This window comes from Mauremys mutica, chromosome 12 (genome assembly GCF_020497125.1).
Source record: "Mauremys mutica isolate MM-2020 ecotype Southern chromosome 12, ASM2049712v1, whole genome shotgun sequence".
In the NCBI taxonomy this organism is placed as follows: Eukaryota; Metazoa; Chordata; order Testudines; family Geoemydidae; genus Mauremys; species Mauremys mutica.
Genome location: NC_059083.1, coordinates 12,001,961 through 12,023,631, shown reverse-complemented (window position 1 = coordinate 12,023,631; position 21,671 = coordinate 12,001,961). Strand labels below are relative to the sequence as shown.

The 21,671-nt window shown below is 47.3% G+C and overlaps 1 protein-coding gene across 1 annotated transcript in view; it reads left to right on the top strand.

The window, feature by feature from the left end:
• Positions 1-5,460: 5,460 nt before the first annotated feature.
• LOC123345451 (E3 ubiquitin-protein ligase TRIM39-like) overlaps positions 5,461-21,671 on the top strand; it is a 31,276-nt gene continuing 15,065 nt past the window's right edge. Inside the window, exon 1 of the mRNA XM_044982347.1 lies at positions 5,461-5,634. The gene's annotated coding sequence lies outside the window, so the exon portion shown is untranslated. The remainder of the gene's footprint in view (positions 5,635-21,671) is intronic.

Genomic DNA, 21,671 nt, shown 5'->3' with positions numbered 1-21,671 from the left:
CCTTCCATGCCGTGGCCAGCCATGCATGGAGCATCGCCCAGGGGTGGGGGGCTGGCTGGAGGGACAGAGCAGAGCCACTTCATAGTAGTTGCCCACCCAGAGAACAATCACTGCTGGGCATGGATCAGTCTCCACGGCTAGATTCAGTGCGGCGGGACTGGGAACCCGGACTCCTGGGTTCTCTCCCTGGCTCTGGAAGGGGAGTGAGTCTAGCAGGATAGAACCAGGGATGGATCTGGTGTATTCAGAGTCTTTATTTTACATTTTATCTCCAGGCACCAGGGTCAGTTCTGCCTGCGAAGGGAGAGCGCCCCCTACTGAGCCCCCACCCCAATCCCTGCAGCACAGCGCTCCCTAGCGCCATACTGGGGTTGCCCCTGACTCAATAGCAGGTAAATATGAGGGAGGCAATGTCCTAATTCCCTCATGAACAGATCAAGCCGAACCCATTAACTGTGAGAACAAAGTGTTTGTCCTCATTTATGCCAGTTCATCAGGATGCAGCCCACCTCCACACAGGGTATTTATAGCTTCATAGATCCATGTATTCCAAGGGCAGAAAGAGCCATTGTGATCATCCAGTCTGACCCCCTGTGTAACGCGGGGCAGAGAACTGCCCCCCACAATAATTCCTACAGCAGATCTCAGAGGGTGAGGTTACATATCGGAAACATATTTCATGGCTGATGCAATATTGTTTACAAACTAGGGAAAAAGTCTTGCCAAAAAACAATGGTGGGCCTAGGACTAGAACTGAGAATCCTGATTCCCTGTGTCCCCTGCTCTAACCACTACATCCCACTCCCCTCCCAGAGCTGGGGGAATAGAACCCAGGAGTCCTGGCTCCCAGCTCCCCCAGCTCTAACCACTAAACTCCACTCCCCTCCCAGAGCTGGGGTCGGAACTCAAGAGTCCTGGCTCCCAACCTCCCTCACCCCAGCCTACTAGACCCACTCCACTCTCACGGTCAGGGAGAAAACCCAGGAGTTCTGACTCCCAGCCCCCGTGCTGAATGTATCCCTGGTGGAGGGAGGGGGGGTGCTGCTTCTGGGCAGCGGCTGTTCTCTGTGTGGGAGTCCACCTGGCAATCTCCTTGGACATCAGCCACAGTCCAGTGACTCCAGTCTCGCTGTCCTCCACCCCCATGAGTGATCTGCGGGCGTTGGCCCTCAGGGGATTGTGGGAGGATAAAGCCAGCCCCGAGCCCCCCTGCAATCATCCAGGAGTCTGCATCTCCACCAGCTGAGAACTCTCCACTCCCCTGACCCAGCACCTGCCTCGACCCAGAGGAGCCCAGCATGGCCCGGGCTCTGCTCCTCACAGCCTCTGCCCTGCTCTGCCTCATGCTAGGGGGTAAGTGCCGTCTCGGGCTGCAGGGGGAATTCCACTACAGTGTGAAATATACAGACCCCGAGCTGCTTCTGCTGTAGGGGATCCCTTTCTCCTCCTATAGCTGGAGATAGAACCCAGGAGTCCTGACACCCAGCCCCTCTGCTCTAACCCACTAGACCTCGTCTCTCCTCTAGAGCTGGGGATAGAACCCAGGAGTTCTGGCTCCCAGCTCCCCCCTGCTGTAACTACTAGACTCCACTCCCCTCCCAGAGCCAAGCCCCAGAGGTTGCAATAGGGGAAGCCAGTGGTGGGTGCTGCTGGGGACCACTCCTTTGGGGGGACGCCTGGGTGACAAGTTGAGCGGCCACAGCCTGATGGATGCTCATCTCTCACGTCCCTCCACAGCTGATGCCCTGCGCTGCCGGCTCTGCAGCTCCTTGCACCCAGGGATGCCCTGCATGCCCCAAAAAATGAGCTGCAACTCCCACCCTCCCAAGGAAGCCTGCCTCTCCATCACCATCTCCTACGGTAAGGACCCAGGCGTTCGGCTGCCCTTGTCTCCTGTCTCCATTAGGGGCTCTGCTGGCACCCATCCAGAGGCAAGAGCCTCCCCCTGCTCACTTCTGTCTAAAACTCTTATTCCCCTATGCTTCACACCCCTCACCTTATCCCCCACCCACATCTGAGCGGAGGTGGTTAGCTCCGCCCACAGCATTGGCCACACCCACTAAAATCAATAACCACACCCCTTTCCTCCTTGGGCTATTATTGGCCTCTCACCTTCCACTGCTGGCCCATCAGTGTCTGAGCTGGCCCTGCCCCCTCTGTTGGCTGCACCCACCTAGAGGCCATAGACCCGCCATCCCCATCCTTCCAAGACATAGCTTGCATTATCTGGACCACAGCCCATGGCATAGCTTTAAATTGCATCCCATCCCCCCACCGTGCTTGGCCCTTCTTTATAGGACCCCTGTGGTTCCACCTCCTTTGCCTCCAGCCAATCAGCACCTCCACTTTTCCATGCCCCCTAGGGGGCACTGTGATCTTTCTCCCCCCTCCAATAACCTCCCTTCCTCCTGCACACACTAGCACACCTTGATCCCACCCAACTCTCCGCATGGGATGGGATCCAACCACTGAACCCCACATGCTGCTAAGCCTCCTGAGGCTGGGTGGTGACTGATCATTGCTTCCCGCTCTGACTCTCTCAGGCACACTCCCAGGTGCACCCCATCTCCTACACGCATGTTGGCAGTGGGGACCCTGCAGGTCATCTGCCTAGGCCCTGAAACCAGTGTCTCTGCCCTACCGAGTCTCTCAGTTACTCAGACATATTCCCTGGGAGTCAACCTCAATGGGAGAGTTATGGTTTCTCTAACACACACACACACACACAGAGTCTCTCTCTCTCTCTCTCTCTGTCTCTCTCTCTCTCTCTCCCTCTCTTATTTTCATCTAGGCTACTCCTGTATAACTAAGCTTGGCAGACTTCAATTTTTATCATTTTGACACATAATATCAATGTTTATTTTTAAGCATTTGTATATCTATTTAAATTTTCACAGTTGTGCAAAATTTGGGGTTTTCAACATTTTTTTCCCCAATTTTTATCGATTTACGTTTTCATAGTTGCAGGAAATTGGAGGGGTTTCAGGCAATAAGGGCCGGGTTGGACAATAATTATTTCCTGACGGTAGTTGTTGAGATCTGAAAAGCTAAAGCTTTTATAACCCATAAAACACAAATTGCCAACATCCCATATCGAAACGTAGAATGGAAATAGCCTTAAAGCAAACTCTGATAAGTTCGTAAGCAGCATTTTTCTTACTTTGACTGTCTACAAATTTAAAGTATCAGGGGGTAGCCATTTTAGTCTGTATCCACAAAAACAACAAGGAGTCCGGTGGCACCTTAAAGACTAACAGATTTATTTGGGGAATGTACCAAATAAGCTTTTGTGGGTAAAAAACCTCAGCTTATGCCCAAATAAATGTTAGTCTTTAAGGTGTCATCGGACTCCTTACAAATTTCAGTTATCATAGGAAATGTATCTTGTCAGTTTATGTGTGTGTGGTGAAATGGACATTTGCTGATAAAAACAGAGTCTTTCCAAACCTATACATAACACAGGCTGTGTTGTTCACCCCATACTCTGAACCCCTGATGGCTGAAAGCTGGGACTGGATGACTGAGGTTGGATCACTTGATAATCACCCTGTTCTGGTCATTGCCTCTCAAGCATCTGCTGCCAGACACTATAGGAAGACAGAAGACTGGGCTAGATGGACCACTGGGCTCAGGGCCGGCTCCAGACCCCAGCGCGCCAAGCAGGCGCATGGGGCGGCATTGTCGGGGCAGGGCGGCATTTGGCTCCGGTGGACCTTCCACAGTCATGCCTGCGGGAGGTCCACCGGAGCCCCGGGATGAGCGGACCTGCCGCAGGCATGACTGCGGAGGGTCCACTCTTCCCGCGGCTCCGCTTGAGCTCCCGCAGGCATGAGTGCGACGGGTGCGCTGGTCCCGCAGCTCGGACGGAGCTCCCGCAGGCATGACTGTGGATGCTCCACCGGAGCCGCAGGACCAGCACTCCCGCCGCAGAGACTTCTGCCCTGGCCGCGGGACCGGGGAAGGGCGGCGCCGCGCCCCGCCCTGCTTGGGGTGGCGTAATTTCTAGAGCCGCCCCTGACTGGACTGACACAATATGGCCGTTCTTATGGTCATATTCTGGGTGACCCTTAATCGCTGACTGCCGGGAACTGGGAGTGGATGACAGGGGCTGGATCACTCAATAATTGCCCTGTTCTGTTCATTCCCTCTGAAGCACCTGGCAGTGGCCACTGTCAGAAGATAGGACACTGGGCTGGATGGACCTTTGCTCTGACCCAGTGTGGCCATTCTTATTTGATCACTCAGTGCGTAAGCAAGCGCTCTGGTTTCTTCAGGGCCCTGCCCCAACTGGCTGCACAATGCTTTGTGGGCAGTATCCCGCCGGGTCTCTCTGTCTGGGAAGCTCAGCCCTCAGAGGCACAGTCCCCCATGACGACCCAGGCCATTCTGTGTCAACCCCCCCATACCCACTGGAGGCGGGCTTGTGTCCCTTTCATCCCACCGGGGGAAGCTAAAGGGGCTCAACTCGCTGGTGCAGGCAAGATGGGAGCCGCTGGCTCACCCCTGCTCCCTCTGCCTCCCCCCTTGCAGGCGACCAGGTGGAGCAGAAGATGCTGGGCTGCATCCAGGCGGATAACAAGAAGTGTGGCCTGACGTGGGACGACCCGAAAACCGGGCGCCACGCCGAGTACAAGTGCTGCTCCAGCGGCGACCACTGCAACGAATAGGGGCCCCAGCTCCGGCGCACCCCAGGTCGGGGGGGGTGGGTGATGGTGCAAACCAGGCGCTCACGCCCCCCAACTGGTGCTTCCAGCCCCCACAGCGGGGTCAATACAGCTGAGTCCAGAGCCCTGGTGTCTGTGGGGTTCATTTCAATCGGGGTTGTCGTAAGCTCTGAAAAACCCCACACCCACGTGGGAGGGGACACAGGGCAGTGGGAGAAAGAGGGGTCAGCTTGATATGCTCCACATGCAGGGAGGGGGGTATGCATTTGGTACATTCCACAAAGGGGGGTATGAATTTGGTACATTCCACAAAGGGCTGGGTGAATTTGATGTATTCCACAAAGGTGGGGATGAATTTGGTACCCACAAAGGGGCGGCTATGAATTTGGGATGCTCCACAAAGAATGGATATGAAATTGGGGGGGTAATGAATTTGGTACATTCCACAAACGGGGATGGGGGCTATGAATTTGGTACATGCCACAAAAGAGCGGCTATGAATTTGGTATGCTCCACAAAGGGAGGGTATGAATTTGGTACATTCACATTCCACAAAGGCGATATGAATTTGGTATGCTCCACAAAGGGGGGGGTATGAATTTGGTACATTCACATTCCACAAAGGGGGTATGAATTTGGCACATTCCACAAACGGGGGGATGAAATTGGTACATTCCACAAAGAGACGGCGTGGACATTTCCGGTCGGGGCAGACCCATTTTCCTGCTTCGAACGTCAACTTCTGCAAGCCGCTGGCTGGCGTCACTTCCGGTGAGGGCGAAGAGCCCTGTGAAACGTCGGCGCAGGGACTTCCGCTCTGTGGCCGGAAACCCGACCCCCCTCCTCCCTCACCTCCGTACAGTTTCCGCTAGGGGCGGCCGTAGCCTCCGTGTCGTCACTTCCGCCCTGGGCCCAGAGCGGGGCGGCCCTCGGCTCCTGTGTCCCCACCGGGAGGAGGAGGCGGGCGGAGGTGAGTGCGGGGGGGGTTTCTGTGAGACCCACCGTAATTATCCCTCCCCCCAACCGTGGGGAGAGAGACACCCCCCGTCAGCGGGCCCCGCCCCGCCCCGGCAGAGACCCCGCATCCGAGAGCCGCTCCCGCACACGGGGGGGCGACACCCCCGGCCCCTCCCCTGGGTCCAGGAGCGAGATCCCCTCCCCCCATCCCAGGAGAGACCCCTCCCACTGCCTCACAGTCATGGGAGAACCCCCCTCCCCCAATCGGGGCAGCAGTTGCCTCCCCCAGAAACGCCCCCACCCCCAGCAGGGCAACAGGCGTCACCCGAGCACTGGCGGGAGTCACGGATTCGCTGCTTCCAAATAAATGGTCCCCCCGCCCCTCCCATCCCATCCCCCCCTTACCAGTTCCACCTCCGTCTTTCACACAGCCCCAGAGATCAACTGCAATAATTCATCCCCCACCTCCCTGCCCTTCCCCCCCCCACACACACACTAATTGCAATGCTGAGAAATAGCATCCCTAGGGCATCAGAGGGGTAGCCGTGTTAGTCTGGATCTGTAAAAGGAGCAAAGAATCCTGTGGCACCTTATGGAGTAACAGACGTTTTGAGCTTTCGTGGGTGAATACCCACTTCGTCGGATGCATGTCATCCCTAGGGCAGCGGCTCTCAACCTTTCCAGACGACTGTACCCCTTTCAGGAGTCTGATTTCTCTTGCCTGCTCCCAGGTTACACCTCACTTAAAAACGACTTGTTCACAAAATCAGACATGAAAATACAGAAGTGTCACAGCCCCTAGCACTGAAAAATTGCCAACTTTCTCATTTTTACCATATAATTATAAAATAAATCAATTGGACTATAAATATTGTACTTACATTTCAGTGTATAGTCTATAGAGCAGTAGAAACAAGTCATGGTCTGTATGAAACTTTAGTTTGTATTGACTTTGCTAGTGCTTTTTATGTAGCCTGTTGCAAAACAAGGCAACTATTGAGATGAGTTAATGGAAGATCTCTGCGTACCCCTGACTCAATATAGTGAGTCCACCTTGCTAGTTCTTCCCCAGCAACTGCAGAGGCCCCCCCAGTCTCCACCACAAGTGCCCTTCACTCAATTAAACAGAAATCACTTTAAAAAAACCCAAAATCTGTTCTGGTAACACCCACTTAACTCAAATGCCCAGTCAACGGGTAGGAGGGAAGTTCTGCGTTAAAGATTTGTCGCCTGGTGTAAACCGTTCTGCCATTAATAGTCTCTTGTGAGGAAAAAATTAGGGTAAATAAAATCAGGATTTCTAAATAAAATTATTTTATTTTACCCTGCTAACTCTCTTTGCAGGCTGCCTTCTTCATAAAGAAACTGTTTTAAGAAAGAGCAGAAACCCAGTTAATTTTGTCCTTCCCTGGTGGCTTCAAAATCTGTGCTATGGAGGCAGAAAAGCGTATCGTGAATAACACCTTGGATAGGAAGTGGGTAGAGCACTGGACTGGGAATCAGAACTCAGGTCTCCTGCTCCTGGCTCTGCCGCTGACTTTGGACAAGTCAGATTCCCTGGCTGCTCCTTCATTTCCATCTCCCGTCCTGTCTAGTTAGACTGTAAACTCTTCAGGTCAGAGACTGGCTCTTATGATCTCTTTGTACCAGGGTCCCTGATCTCTAGGTGTTAACATAATAAATAATAACAACCTTCCCCCTAAGGCCTTAATGTAAGGGGGAAATTGTGAGCACCCAGGGGCAGGGGCCTCTTGTGTAGCATTTGTCTGTACAATGCCACCTTTATTCTTAATAGGCTAACTCAAAGGGAAATAGTAAGGTTAGCGAGACTCATAAGTGTAGGTCTGGAAGGGACCTCAAAAAATCATCAAGTCCAGCCCCCTGTGCTGAGGCAGGACCAAGTTAACCTCCTAGACCATCCCTGACAGGAGTTTATCCAACCTGGCCTTAGAAACTTCCAGTCATGGGGACTCCACAACCTCCTTTGGAGGCCTGTTCCAGAACTTAACTGCCCTCCTAATTCAGTTTTCTAGTATCTAACCTAAATCTCCCTTGAAGCAGACTAAGCCCATTACTACTTGTCCTTTCTTCAGTGAACATGGAGAACAATTGATCACATTTATAACAGCCCTTAACATTAGCAGGTCCCCCTTCTGTTTTCTCGTCTCAAGACTAAACAGGCTGAGTTTTTTTTAACCTTTCCTCATTGGCCAGGTTTTCTGAACCCTTTATCGTTTTCTCTTATAACTTGTCCACTTCATTCCCAAAGTGTGCCCAAAATTATACACAATACTCCATCTGAGGCCTCACCAGTGCCGAGTCGAGCAGGACAGTCACCTTCCATGTCTTACATATGACACTCGTGTTAATACAATCCAAGAAGCAATCTCTTGGGCTCTGGGCATTTGGGGATAGCTGTTCCAGGATTCCCACGGTGCACTAGTCAATGGATGGACAAAGAGATTGATTTCTCTTCAGTGTCTTTGGGTGGTAATTAAGATCTAGTTCTTGCTGTCAGTTGTTGGCTGCGTGTGTTCTCTCTGTGTGCTCTACTGACTGGCCAGGTAGATGGCAGAGCAGACCTCCATCGAACTGCCCAAAAAGGCCACAGACTAAGGTGCTTGCCCAGGTTTATTGTCGACAAAGCACGGTACTAGCACCCCATAGACTCTACAGGAATACTACTATATGTACGCCCATGACAAAGGACCAGCTCAGTCAGTGTCGGGTCTTACCACTGCGCCCTAGGCCGGACAAAAGGTTAAGGCGAGGTACCTCAACTTTTATGGACTGAGACACCAGACAAAACACCCCCTATTCATCACTTCTGTCAAACTATCTTGTGCCCAGCTGGGGTGTCCCTGTGTTGGCCTGCTGGAATGTGTTTACATATTCAGTGTGTTTTAGCGGTGCCAACTGTACTTGTGCCAAGTTTATGTACCAGACAATGAATTTGCTGGCAAGCATCTGCTTTATGACAGGGCCTGCCTTTTGCTCATAGCATAACTTTTCCTGGCTTTGGTTCAGGCCCCAGGTCTTCCACCAGGCCCATGCTTCAGGCTCTGTCTTCCTACTATAGTCCCCCTCCATTTAGCTTTTTCTGGGGAGGATGTTTACCCATCATCCCGGAAAAGCATAATGCATGAGGTTTGGATGGCCCAGAGGGCTAAAGGCTGTTACATGGCCACCTTACATTAACATCCACACATTCATGCCTTGCCTGTCCTTTGGCCTGCACATTCCCTTGATTAGATTTTCATTTGTAGTATCCTTAGTCCCCTATAGTGGGCCTGGGAATGTTAGGTCCAGGACTTTGGTTAAGGGATATAGTTTTAGGCATTATTACAATGTGTCCCATAGTGCTATGTGTATGAGGAATAAAACAGAAATTTGGAGTAGTGACATCACAAGTGAGGTCTTCGTGTATACATTTTTTGTAATCAGTTACTACACAGTACTGCCCATCCATGTTATAGGTTACCCTTCCCCAGTGGTGACATCCAGCAGTAAGTTTCATTGGGCAGGAAACAGGAGCGGCTCGCTTTTCTGTATCATTCATATGGCCTGAATTATCGTGACTACACACCGGAGTTGTGATATCAGCAACGTATCTGGCATAACAAGCCACGGTGCAATGCTCTATAGGTTTGCCTTGCTGTGTGGTACACCAGTAGTTGACGTAGATCCAGTTGTTCCTTCTAAATGCTGTCTTCCAGATAAATTGATTACTGTCCATTAAGTAGGTTTCAGAGTAGCAGCCGTGTTAGTCTGTATCCGCAAAAGAAAAGGAGAACTTGTAACACCTTAGAGCAGGGGTAGGCAACCTATTCGGCACACGAGCTGATTTTCAGTGGCACTTATGCTGCCCGGGTCCTGGACACTGGTCCGGGGCGCTCTGCATTTTAATTTAATTTTAAATAAAGCCCCTTAAACATTTTTAAAACCTTATTTACTTTACATACAACAATAGTTTAGTTATATATTAAAGACTTATAGAAAGAGACCTTCCAAAAATGTTAAAATGTATGACTGGCACGCGAAACCTTAAATTTGAGTGAATAAATGAAAACTCGGCACAGCACTTCTGAAAGGGGCACACTGACCCCTGCCTTAGAGACTAACACATTTATTTAAGCATAAGCTTTCGTGGGCTACAGCCCACTACCGGACGCATAGAATGGAACATATAGTGAGGAGATATATATACATACAGAGAACATGAAAAGGTGGGACTTCCCCAACCAACTCTAAGAGGCTAATTTATTAAGATGAACTGTTGTCAGCCGGAGGGGGAAAAAAAACGTTTTGTAGTGATAATCAAGATGGCCCATTACAGACAGTTTGACAAGAAGCTGTGAGGATACTTAACATGGGAAATAGATTCAGTATGTTTAATGGCTCAGCCATTCCCAGTCTCTATTTAAGCCTAAATTGATAGTATTTAGTTTGCATATTATCAAGTTCAGCAGTTTCTAGTTGGAGTCTGTTTTTGAAGCTTTTCGGTTGCAAAATTGCCACCTTTCAATCTGTTACTGAATGGCCAGAGAGGTTGAAGTGTTCTGCTACTGGTTTTTGAATGTTATGATTCCTGAGGTCAGATTTGTGTCCATTTATTCTTTTGCGTAGAGACTGTCCGGTTTGGCCAATGTACATGGCAGAGGGGCATTGCTGGCACATGAGGGCATATATCACATTGGTCGATGTGCAGGTGAATGAGCCCCTGATGCCGTGGCTGATGTGATTAGGTCCTATGATGGTGTCACTTGAATAGATATGTGGACAGAGTTTTTCCATTAAGTATGTTATCAAGTATTGCTGTGTCAGGGATTTAATATTGGAACAAGATTGTATTAAATAACATGTGCATCCGTTAGGATGCAGTGTCACTGACCCCAAATTATGACTGGTGCTAACAGGGAATTTGTCCATATGACTTGTCGTATTTCCAGTTCATTGTTTTTGTTATACACTGAGCACAAAGCTAGTTAGCTGTGAATTGCTAATAAAGTCAGGCAATATTCTCTTCTTTTTTTTTTATGTTCTCTAATGAGTTGATTATGGAAGTTATTATGTAAATCTCATAAGCAGTATAAATCATTTCTTTACCAATTTGTTTTTTCCCCTTGCTTTCATATTGTTTGCTGCCATTAGTTTGTTAATTTTCACTTGTGTTTGCTTAAAACGTTTAGCAGCGTCATGCACATTGTAAGTGGTGTAACTGTTTCTTCAGTAGCTAGGCCCTTAATATCATGAATTAGTTTCTGCTGCCTAGTGGTCAAAATAGTTAATGTTTTGTTAAATATATATATTTTTTCATGTTGTCCCTGTTCCAACTTGGTCTCCAGAGTCAAACAATCTCGAAATGCAACCCATAATTCCCTCTAGATTTTGGAGTCTCGTATTTTAAGAGATTCCAGACTGCTGAATCGTCTCTTACCCAACCCTTAAGTCTTGTGCACATTCCTGATAAGATGCTAGTATTATCAATTAACAAAGTATACAGCAATAACACAGTTGCTTTTACACAATAAAACCACAGGCTCATGAATTCACTTTTCTCAGATAGTTACATGACAGTTAGACCTGGTCCAATTTGTTGATTCTAGCTGATTGCCTTCTTAATTGTCCATATATGTAGACTGAGGAGTATTTGACCAGTCTGTTATTTATAAAGCACTTTGTTTTTCTTTCTTGATGCCCCGGGGGTTTCTTCACTGTGCATTGATATCTTCTGGAATCTTTGCTCAGTGGGATGCACCCTTAAACAGCTCAAGTTGGGTAACATAGCAAAGATTTGGCTTGTTCGCTTGTACATTTCTCATGTTTTCAATAACCCAAATTTAATACACAGATTAACTTTGTTTGTTTATACTGTGACCAAGTCTTTTATAACACAAGCGATGCTTTTGTTGTTTTTCCCAGTTCTTCAGCGCAAATAGACCTGTTTTAGATACTTTTGCTGTTGTTGCATAGACGTTCCTTTTTATTTAATGTGTGCATTACCAATTTTTTCATAATATAATGCTTGACTGCTAAAATGGGTGCTAACAATCTTCTGTGAGAAGGTGTACGGCTCTCCCCTGTTAAGCACTTTGTTTTAGCAAAAGTTAGTAACAGAATTTTTACCAAGCTTTTTAGAGTTAGTTTGCTTGCCATCTCAATTCCACCTTTGTTAACTGTTTGAAAGCATAAACTTTACTAACCACTACTCCCCTTCAGTATAATATAAAAGAAAAGAGTATAAAAATTAAACCAAAAATGAATTTTAAATGTAGGTCTGTGCAGGGTATAAAACTTTCATGATGCTTGATTGTATTTGGGAGACACAGGTGGAAACCTGGTGAAATTGGTTTGCTTTAATGCTTTGCAACATAACCAGGCATGATATATATTGTTGTTTGGTTTTTTTTACATTTTTGCTATGGCATTCTTATAACTATATTTCAATATTTAATAATGGTGAAAACAAGTTTATAAAAACCCAAACAAGAAATTGACATTATGTTAAGGCTACCTTTACGTTAATGTTGAGGTTTCCCCTTATGTTTTTTCCTTTGAATAGAAAAAAAAATCTATGATGAATAAAAGATCATTTTTTTGTGTGCAATTTCATTATTTGTTGGGGTACAAATATATGTATGTATATTTAAAATTGAGGCCTTTTTGAGCTTTGCAAAAAATAAAAATTGGTGATATGATGGTTATCCCACCATAATATTAAAATAGTGTGGTACCACTTATAAAAAAGTATAAAATTGACTTTTGTTGCAACAAAATTGAAACAAAACACTTACAACACACAGCACAGGACAGAATATGTGACATACAGGACAAACTTACAATTAAAGGTGAATGGTGCCGGAATTGTATTAATAACTATACAAGATAAGGTGTTAAGAGGGATAGCTCAGTGGTTTGACCATTGGCCTGCTAAACCCAGGGTTGTGAGTTCAATCCTTGAGGGGGCCACTTAGGGATCTGGGGAAAAATCTGTCAGAGACAGTACTTGGTCCTGCTGTGAAGGCAGGGGGACTGGACTCGATGTCCTTTCAAGGTCCCTTCCAGTTCTATGAGATCGGTATATCTCCATATAATATTAACGCAATGCATGTTAGAAAAGAAACAGGTAAACAGAAGTTAAACATCTAAATAAGCAAATTATATTTTTTAAACTTTTAATAAGAATTGATAAAAATGTATATTTGCCCACTTTGATAGGCATTTTTCATTATTTTAATATTTTATTTAAAAAACTCTGCAATATGGAAATAAGGAAAACCCGTGTTTCAAATATTAGTCAATGGTCAGGATAAGAAGCAGAGTCTGCATTTCTGTTGCTTGGCAATCATATCTTTAAGAAAGTTAGGAGTAATTCCAGCTGTTGCATTCCAGAAGGGTTAAAATAATTAATTTGCTGGGCTTATTTAGCATACAGTTTTTACCTTCTCTTCTCTTTGTTTTGTTTTCAGTTGCTTCCTCTTTTTCAGCAATGGAGGTGTCTGTAATAACTATAACTTTTAAAACAAAGAGAGGGCAGAAGTGAAGAGAGGCGGAGGGAGGTGGGGGAGGAGCAACCTAGGAAGGGAGGGAGACCTGACCTGACCTGAACCAAGAGAGATCAATTAACTCCGGGAGGTCATTTTAAAGTACAGGCGGCAGCAGCAAGTTTAGCAAACAGAGGATATAAAGGAAAACTAAGGGGTATGTACAAATATTTGCGAGAGACGATTACATCATTGGCTGTGGGCGACGAGCGGGGCTCAGTGGGTTGAAGCCGTTGGGAACCTGCACTCCGGGTTTGTATCCGGGCTCTGAGAGGAGAATGGGGGGTCTTTTTCTGCTCTTCCAAAACCTGAATTTGTTCCCCCAGTGTCTGTTGCTTCTGTCTGCCTGCCAGATGGATTGCAGGAGCGCCTTTCTCTGCTGCCCTGAACCGTTTCTGGGCAACTCCATGCATTCATGCTACGATTCCAGTTGTTAACCCTCACCCTCTCAGTTTTTCCCTTTGAAATTCTTTTGTATGCACTCCACGGCGATCATGTCGCTTGAGGCAGTGGTTTTCAAACTTTTTTTCTGGGGACCCAGATGAAGAAAATTGTTGATGCCTGCGACCCAATGGAGCTGGGGATGAGAGGTTTGGGGTGTGCTAGGGGCTTACGGGTGGTGAGGGCTGCGGGGTGGGACTGGGAATGAGGGGTTCAGGGTGTGTGGGGGGCTCTGGGCTGTAGCAGGGGGGTTGGGGTGCAGGAGGGGGTCAGGGCTCTGGGCTGGGGGTGCAGGTTCTGAGGTGGGGCCCAGGAGGAAGGGTTTGGGGTGCAGGAAGGGGTTCCAGGTTTGGGGGGGCTCAGGGCTGGGAATTGGGGCGCAGACTCCCGGGCAGCAGTGCAGCCGGGGGGTGCAGAGGCAGGCTTCCCGCCTGTCCTGGCACCGTGACCCGCACTGCGCCCCGGAAGCAGCCAGCATCAGTTCCGGCTCCTAGGCAGAAGCGTGCCCGCAGGCACCCCCCCACTCAGTTACCGGCCAATGGGAGCGCGGAGCCAGTGCTCAGGGTGGGGGCAGCGCGTGGAGCCCCATAGCCTCCTGCCTAGGGGCCGGACCCGCTGCTGGCCACTTCCAGGGCGCAGCACGGTGTTGGAAAAGGTAGGCACTAGCCTGTCAGCACTGCCAACAGGACTTTTAACATCCGTGTCGGCCGTGCTGACCAGAGCAAGGCCACCCAGCGCCTGACATGCCGTGACCCAGTAGTGGGGCGCAACCCCCGGTTTGAAAAACACTGTTTTAAGGTGCTCTGTTTACCCTACTGTTTTCTCCTGATTTACCAGTGCAGTGAAAGGATTGCAGTACTTGGGGTACCTTAGAGACTAACAAATTTATTTGAGCATAACCTTTCGTGGGCTCCAGCCCACTTCATCGGCTGCATGGAGTGGAACATATAGTGAGGAGATATATATACGTACAGAGAACATGAAAAGGTGGGACTTGCCCAACCAACTCTAACAGGCTAATTAATGAAGATGAACCGTTGTCAGCAAGAAAAAACTTTTATAGTGATAATCAACATGGCCCATTACAGACAGTTTGACAGGAAGCTGTGAGGATACTTAACATGGGAAATAGATTCAATGTGTGTAATGGCTCAGCCATTCCCAGTCTCTGTTTAAGCCTAAATTGATAGTATCTAGTTTGCATATTAATTCAAGTTCAGCAGTTTCTCGTTGGAGTCTGTTTTTGAAGTTTTTCTGTTGCAAAATTGCCACCTTTCAATCTGTTACTGAATGCCCAGAGAGGTTGAAGGATTGTTTGCTACTTTTTCCTCCTGTGCACTTACTTGGTCATTCCCAATGTCTCCAATGCGGCACCCGTTCCAGTCTTTCCATGCTCCAGCTTTTAATTGTGCTCCGAGCACCTTTTTCCATTTCTGGCCTAATTCTTCAAGCACTAAGTAAGTACCTGAAGCCCGTTGTCGCCCACAAGATTCGTAACGAGGGGACGGCACTTTTCTTTTTTGCAGATTTTCTACAGCTGTTTCCAATGTTCTGTTCTGTTCCTGTGCTTTCCTAGCTTCTTTTCACTCTTTTCTGGTTTCTGCTACTTGCCCCGCCAGTTCTGGGGCATGTTGTCTTAACCATTTAACAGCCGTGGTCATGGTTGTTATTTTGTAAAGCCTTGGTCTCTGCCATCGCTTTACATATTCCAGGCCACGTTTCCCTCACTGTCTTTTTTGAACTCACGTGGACCTCCGTAGCTTGCCACCCAGCGCGTCCATACTTCATATAACTCTGGGGATTGGAAGGGAGGGTGTAGGAAGGCAGAGCACTCACCGGCGCGGTGCCTCCTGCTGGTTGGTCTGGGAATTAGCTCTTCCAGCTTCGCAGCGCTTCCTGCTGGCCGGTGTCTCCCTTGCTGCCGCCTGCTTCTCCCTTTTCTCCACCACACTTTAGTTCAGGCCTCCCGGCCTGTGGTGCCCCTTTGCTCGGGCACTGCCCCCTGGCAATACCCCACATTCAGGAGTCCTCCCCTCCCTGGGGAACCCCAATCCCCCTAAGCCCACCTTGCCTCAAGGGCAAACTGTAGTCTGAAATGGCCGCTCATCATTGGCAAGGAGCTTTGGACCTGCTTCCTTTTCCTGGTCTGGCTGCCCCGCTGCAGCCTCAGTACCCACACAGGCCCTTTTAGCACGGCCTCAGCCTGGGGACTCGCCTGGCCAGAGTTCCCCAGCTCGGCCTGCCCTTCCCCAGCACTGCTCTATTTGAAATACCCTTCTCTAGCAGCAGCCGGGGCCTTCCCACTCCACCACTGGCGGGAGCTTCCAGCCCTTTTATCAGGGCCAGCTGGACCCTAATTGGGTGTGGCCACACCTGCGACTGCCAACCCAATCAGCCGCCCTCCGCGGCTTTCAGCCCCAGCCCTCTCCAAGGGCTGGCTTTTAACCCTCTCCGAGCCGGAATGGGGTGATCGCCCCACTACAGAGGGGATAAGGGGATTCCCTAGCTCAGGGGTTTCTGCCATGTTAGATCGTGATCCCTACAGCGGGCAGCTCGCCTGCTTACCAAATCAGTGGTCGGGGTCACCAGTGTTGTCAGTTGTTGGCTGCGTGTGTGTTCTCTCTGTGCTCCAGCCAGGTCAACAGCACAGCAGACTTCCATCGAACTGCCCGGAAAGACCACAGACTTGGCTTAGTGGCAATAAAACTGGCCAAGCGCCTTGGCCAACAAAGCAGGGTTCTGGCACTCCATACGCTCTACAGGAGCATTACTACATGTACGCCTGTGACAATGGACCAGCTCATCGGTAGCAGGGCTTCCCACTGCCCCCTAGGCCGGACAAAGGGTTACGCCGAGATCCCGCAACGTGTATAGATTTAGTGTTTATAGACAATCTGAGATAAACAACTCAGGTGGTGTTTCATGACACGTTTGTTACCTCCCCTTGTACCTTTCTCCTGCTTCAGACAAAACATCCCTATTCACCACCCGTCTTTGTGCTTTTTTCCTCATGTTCCAGACAAAACACTCCTCTTCATCACTTCTGTCAAAACATCTTGTGCTAGGCTGGGGTGTCCCTTTGCTGGCCTGCTGGAATGTGTTCATATATTCAGTGCGTTTTAGCAGTGCCGGCCGTACTTGTGCCAAGTTCATGTGCCGGACAGTGAACTTGCCGGCAAGCATCTGCTTTTTGACAGGGTCTGCCTTTTGCAGCTTATCTTTTCCTGACTTTGGTTCCAGCCACAGGTCTTGCACCGTGCTCAAGCTTCAGGCTCTGCCTTCCTACCACTGTTCTGATACCTCACAACACGCCGGCCTTCAAATGCTTTGACCAATCCAGGCTGGCAATTCCCAGCCCTCCAGCGCTTTGATTGGTCTGTTGATGTGAAGGGAGCCTAAGAAAATTCGTGATTCTTGGAGAGTAAGGCAATCAAATCCTCTCTTGACAGCCCCCGCTAATTGAGAGCGCCATCCGAGGGGGAACCATCCCCCAGGTGCCCAGAGGTTGAGACCAGGTCGGATCATCCCTGGAGCCCCCCAGACGGAGGCAGGATTTTAGAATGACGTTCACACCATGATCTTAGTTTGGGAAGAGGGGGGCAAAATGGCGAATGGGGGGACGTTCACGTTGGTGGTCTGGTGGATCTCCGTCAAACACTTGGGGTTTCCAGAGGAGCGTAAGGGAGTGAAATTCAATCGGATTTGGCTACCACCTCGCTTACGCTGTCTTGGAAACCCCAACCTCAATATTGAGCTGGTTGGTGGACTCAGAGTAGCTGTGGAGGTCTCACTGTGGTAGGGATGTCAACTTGGGGAGGGAGACTGGCTGGCGGCTGGTATACAGGCCCTTTTTCCTCTGGGGGACACCAGCTCTGGTCTGGCCCCACAGTGAAAGGACTGGAGGACTGTTGGCCGAGGGAGATGGTGGAGAACGGGACCTTTCCCCTCTAGGGGGCGCTGGCTACAGCCTAGTCTGAGGTCAGTCGTGACTGAAAGGCCTTCCCGTTTGACAGGTGTTGTGCATTCATGAGACTAGTTGGTGGACATCAGTCAGACCTCTGCCAGGACATCGGAAAACAGCAGCCCCTTTGCTAGTCACTAGCTCCCTTGTTGGGAAACTTAGCAAAGGGTCAAGGAGTGAATGGGCCACAGAGATTGCACATCCTTCTTACACACAGGAGCCGTGATCCCAGTCCTGCCTGCACTAACCACTAGACCCTTCTTCCCTCCCAGAGCCAGGGATAGAACCCAGGCCCTGCTCCAACCATTGGACTCCACTCCTTTGAGTTTAGTGTCATATGTTTTTATAACGAAAACCTCCCCTTTTATTTCAGCGTGGAACAGCCCCAAACGTGTTTAATTCGCAGAAGCTATTTCCAAAACCCATTTCAGTGATCACTGATTTTTTTTTTTTATAACTCCTGTCAAGGTTAGAATCAAGACTCACAATTTGTCAGACCACTCTGTTTTTATTAGCGCAGCGCTCCGCCAATAACACTCAGATAATGTGAGTGGCCATGCAAGACCCAAACAGTCTTATTTATACAGATAAAAGAGCGGGAATCAAACAAAGGGACAAAGAGAGAAAAACAGCAAAATTCACCTGGGGCATAGCATGCGTATTCTACTTCCTTACTAACTTCTATAGATCTAAGGCTAATGCTTCACCAATTGCCCTTAAACGGTGCAATTGTTCTATGTTAATGTCTGTATTCCTGACACCTGGACTCCAGCATTCCAGCGATTTTCCTTAAAGGTACAGACAGCATTTATTTAATCCTATCTATTTTTGTAATATAATTAATTCTACTTTCACAATCCCTCCTTTTGGTCACGCTTCGCCATGACCAACGATGGACTGGGTTTCACATATTAACCGTTCTTTATCTTTTTGTTCATCAGCGATATTTAAAATTATCATATTAGCACTTTGTTCTGGGGCAGTCACCTGAGTGGCATGCCTTACACCATTTTGGGTACAACAGGAGACTAACTGAAAACATACAAAAATTATTAGGATTCCAAACAGGATAGTCAGGGCTCCCTGAAACAACCAGTTTTCTAGGCCAGAGAAATTGAACAGGTTGCTTAGCCACTTCCATAAAGAACTCGGCTCTTTATGGGGAAGATATGCGATTTGTTCTAAGTGGCTAGCGCAATCTATTACCTCATTGGTATCGTCAGGTATATGCACACAACATTCTTTTTCAATGAGTGCACAGGTCCCTCCTTTGGCCGCCAGCACTATGTACAATGCCTGACGTTTTTGGAGGGCCACCTGTCGGACCCTGTTTTTTTTGGCCAGGGCTTTTAAACTTTCTTCAGTTTTATTTGCCATTATTTTAACTACTACTTTTAACCTCAGGAGCCTTTTTGCCTGGTGTATTACTCCCCCAAGTGGGTTAAAGGAACTGCCAATAGTTTTTTCCCAGGTGTCATTACTGTTCCATATTGTGTTAAACGGACAAGGTCCTCCAGTGGGTCTGGGGAATTGAGTGGGACAGCCAGGACAGGAACATCAGTTTGAGAGTGGGCTGGGATGTGGCTGCAGACCCAGCATTTAGAAATATTAAGGGTCTGAGCTATCCACACTTGCTGCTGGATAAAAGAATTGTTATTGTGGACTCCCCAGACCTTTAGACACCAACAGCCGAGGAACAGGCACCACCAGAGGTGCATGTTGGAGGCAGGGCCCTTCTGGTTCTGACAACTTCAACTGAGGGAACTGTAGTCACAGTTTTATGTCCACCAGGCAGCAGGCGCTAGGCTCACTACTGCTTTTTCTTGGGCCTTGCTTTAGGTCGTCGTCTGCTTCTGGCAACCCTTACGAGAACGTTGATTGTAAGGTATTGCAGACTGTTCCTCTACGTCATCTTCTGGAGTCAAAATTGACTCTGCGTGGTCCTGAGGTGATGATTGGTTCGCTGGGGGTGGTGCATTCTTACACTGCAAAGCATGTATTCATGCTGCGGATGCCAGAAAGTTTAACAGCCGTCTGGGTAGTAAGCAGTGCCTGATGATTGTTTGATGCTCTTTAAGTCTTTTTGCTTCTTTCCTTGACTCTGGCTATAACAATGACCTTTACACCTTATTTTTTCCTGATGCATTCATTCCTCATTCACACAAACAGATTGAGAATACAAACAGTAGTATTTTATATCGAGCAAAAAAGGCATTGCAAATTAAACCTTGCTAAGTTTTACAATTAATAACCAAGACAATTTACATTGAGACCCAGGCCTTCAATGTTTCTCTAATTTACTTAACATAGACACAATAGAGAATCCTGTCTTTTACTACCTAAATCTTAAAACAAAGAGTTAGAGAAGGCCCAATTTGTAATGCATATGGGAAAACAGAATCTTATAGTCCCAGAGGGTCATTTCTTTCTGCTATTTAAAAAGGGTGTCTAGCAGGATGAAATTAAATTATACTTTAATTTTTACGGGACGTTATAAAATCCTGCTTCTACATATCCCCCTTTTGACACTAAGATTATTAATCGCCAGTGTCACTTCTTATTTAGTTCACATAATAGAAAATACTGGGATTTGGGCCTGTGGCTTTAGCTTTGCATACATTTGTTTTATTCACCAGCACATTTTAAACATTTGAATTAAACACATATAATTTAAAACCAAAAACAATTAGGGGTAGTAACATTAGTATGCCAATAGTTGTGGGAGACCATCCAGATAATATGAATGGTTCTGTTTCCCACATTGTTTTGTTTGTTTGTTTTTGTTTTTAGGAACTATGTTACCTTTTTAAACAGATGATTGGTAACTGTTTGCCATTTAATGCCAAGACTGATAGAGAACTCAGCTAAATCAGTGCTTACAGTAAGCTGAGACTTTTTGGTTGTGGCAAATAGTAAATGTGATTATTGGTAAACACAGTACTTACATTACATGTACATTTGTCTACTGGTGGGTTGCTAACACTTTTATCCTTTTAAAACACTTCTTTTCAAGAATTAACACACACATTGCCCGTTATACAATACTTTGGTCTAATTATTAATTTTATCCCACATACAGGATCCTAGTGAGATGTCTTTACTAGAGGGCTTTGGAGCAACAGGCATGGATAAGCATACCCACTTTTGAGGAGTCCACTTGGTACAACCTCTAGTGTCCAATAGTTTCCCTTCCTCCCAGCCCACTGGCTTGAGGTTTGAGGTAGCCAGAAGGATCCCAGGTGCAATCTGTGGAGTGGGCTAGCTTTTCATATCTTTGCTTCCAGAGCCTGTTGGTGTGCAATTTTAACAACAATTTTTTTACTTAACAAATTTTGTCTTACCGTACTGGAGACATACTGCATCCAGTTATATTGATTGTTTAATACCTATTTTTTTTTTGCTTTAACAGATGTATTAAAACCTTAATATTCTCTGATATTACCCAAAACATCTTATGTTCTAAATATTTGCATTTTAGTACATTTCATAGCTATTGCAGTATGTTTTTTTTTAAACTTTTATTTGTTTGTTTTTTTTTTAATAGGTTGTTCTGTAGCTGGTATTAGCTTTTTCTGATTTTCTGAAAGACAAAAATAACATTTTTCTACCCCTCTCAGGGTGGCATTGATTGTTGCTTAAAAGATTCCTTTCTTTTACAAATACCCTTACTGATTGCAGGCAAAACAGAGGAATTACCCCCATATTTTCCTGTGTGTGTGTTTTAAGTTTATTTACAGGTAATAGCTGAGAAGCATCATTACCATATTACCTTCAAGGATTTTTCCAAAAATCATACACACTATACGTTGTTACAGGGGTACTTACTAACATTAAATTTATTTCAATGTTTAATATTAACAATAACATTTAGCATCAAATCTCTTAAAGGGATCTTGTTATACCATGTCTTTTATTTAGGCAATTTCTTTTGTGCTGGCAGTTTTTACCTTCCTTTATCAGTTAGGTAATTTGCATCAACACAGGCTTGGCTTTTGGATTCAAAGCCATCAGCAGAGCTCAGAGACTCTGTCTTAAAAGGGACACAATCAACTTTCACCAGAGTTTTGATTTCTTTCCACTTTTAACTCCTGCTTACAAAACACA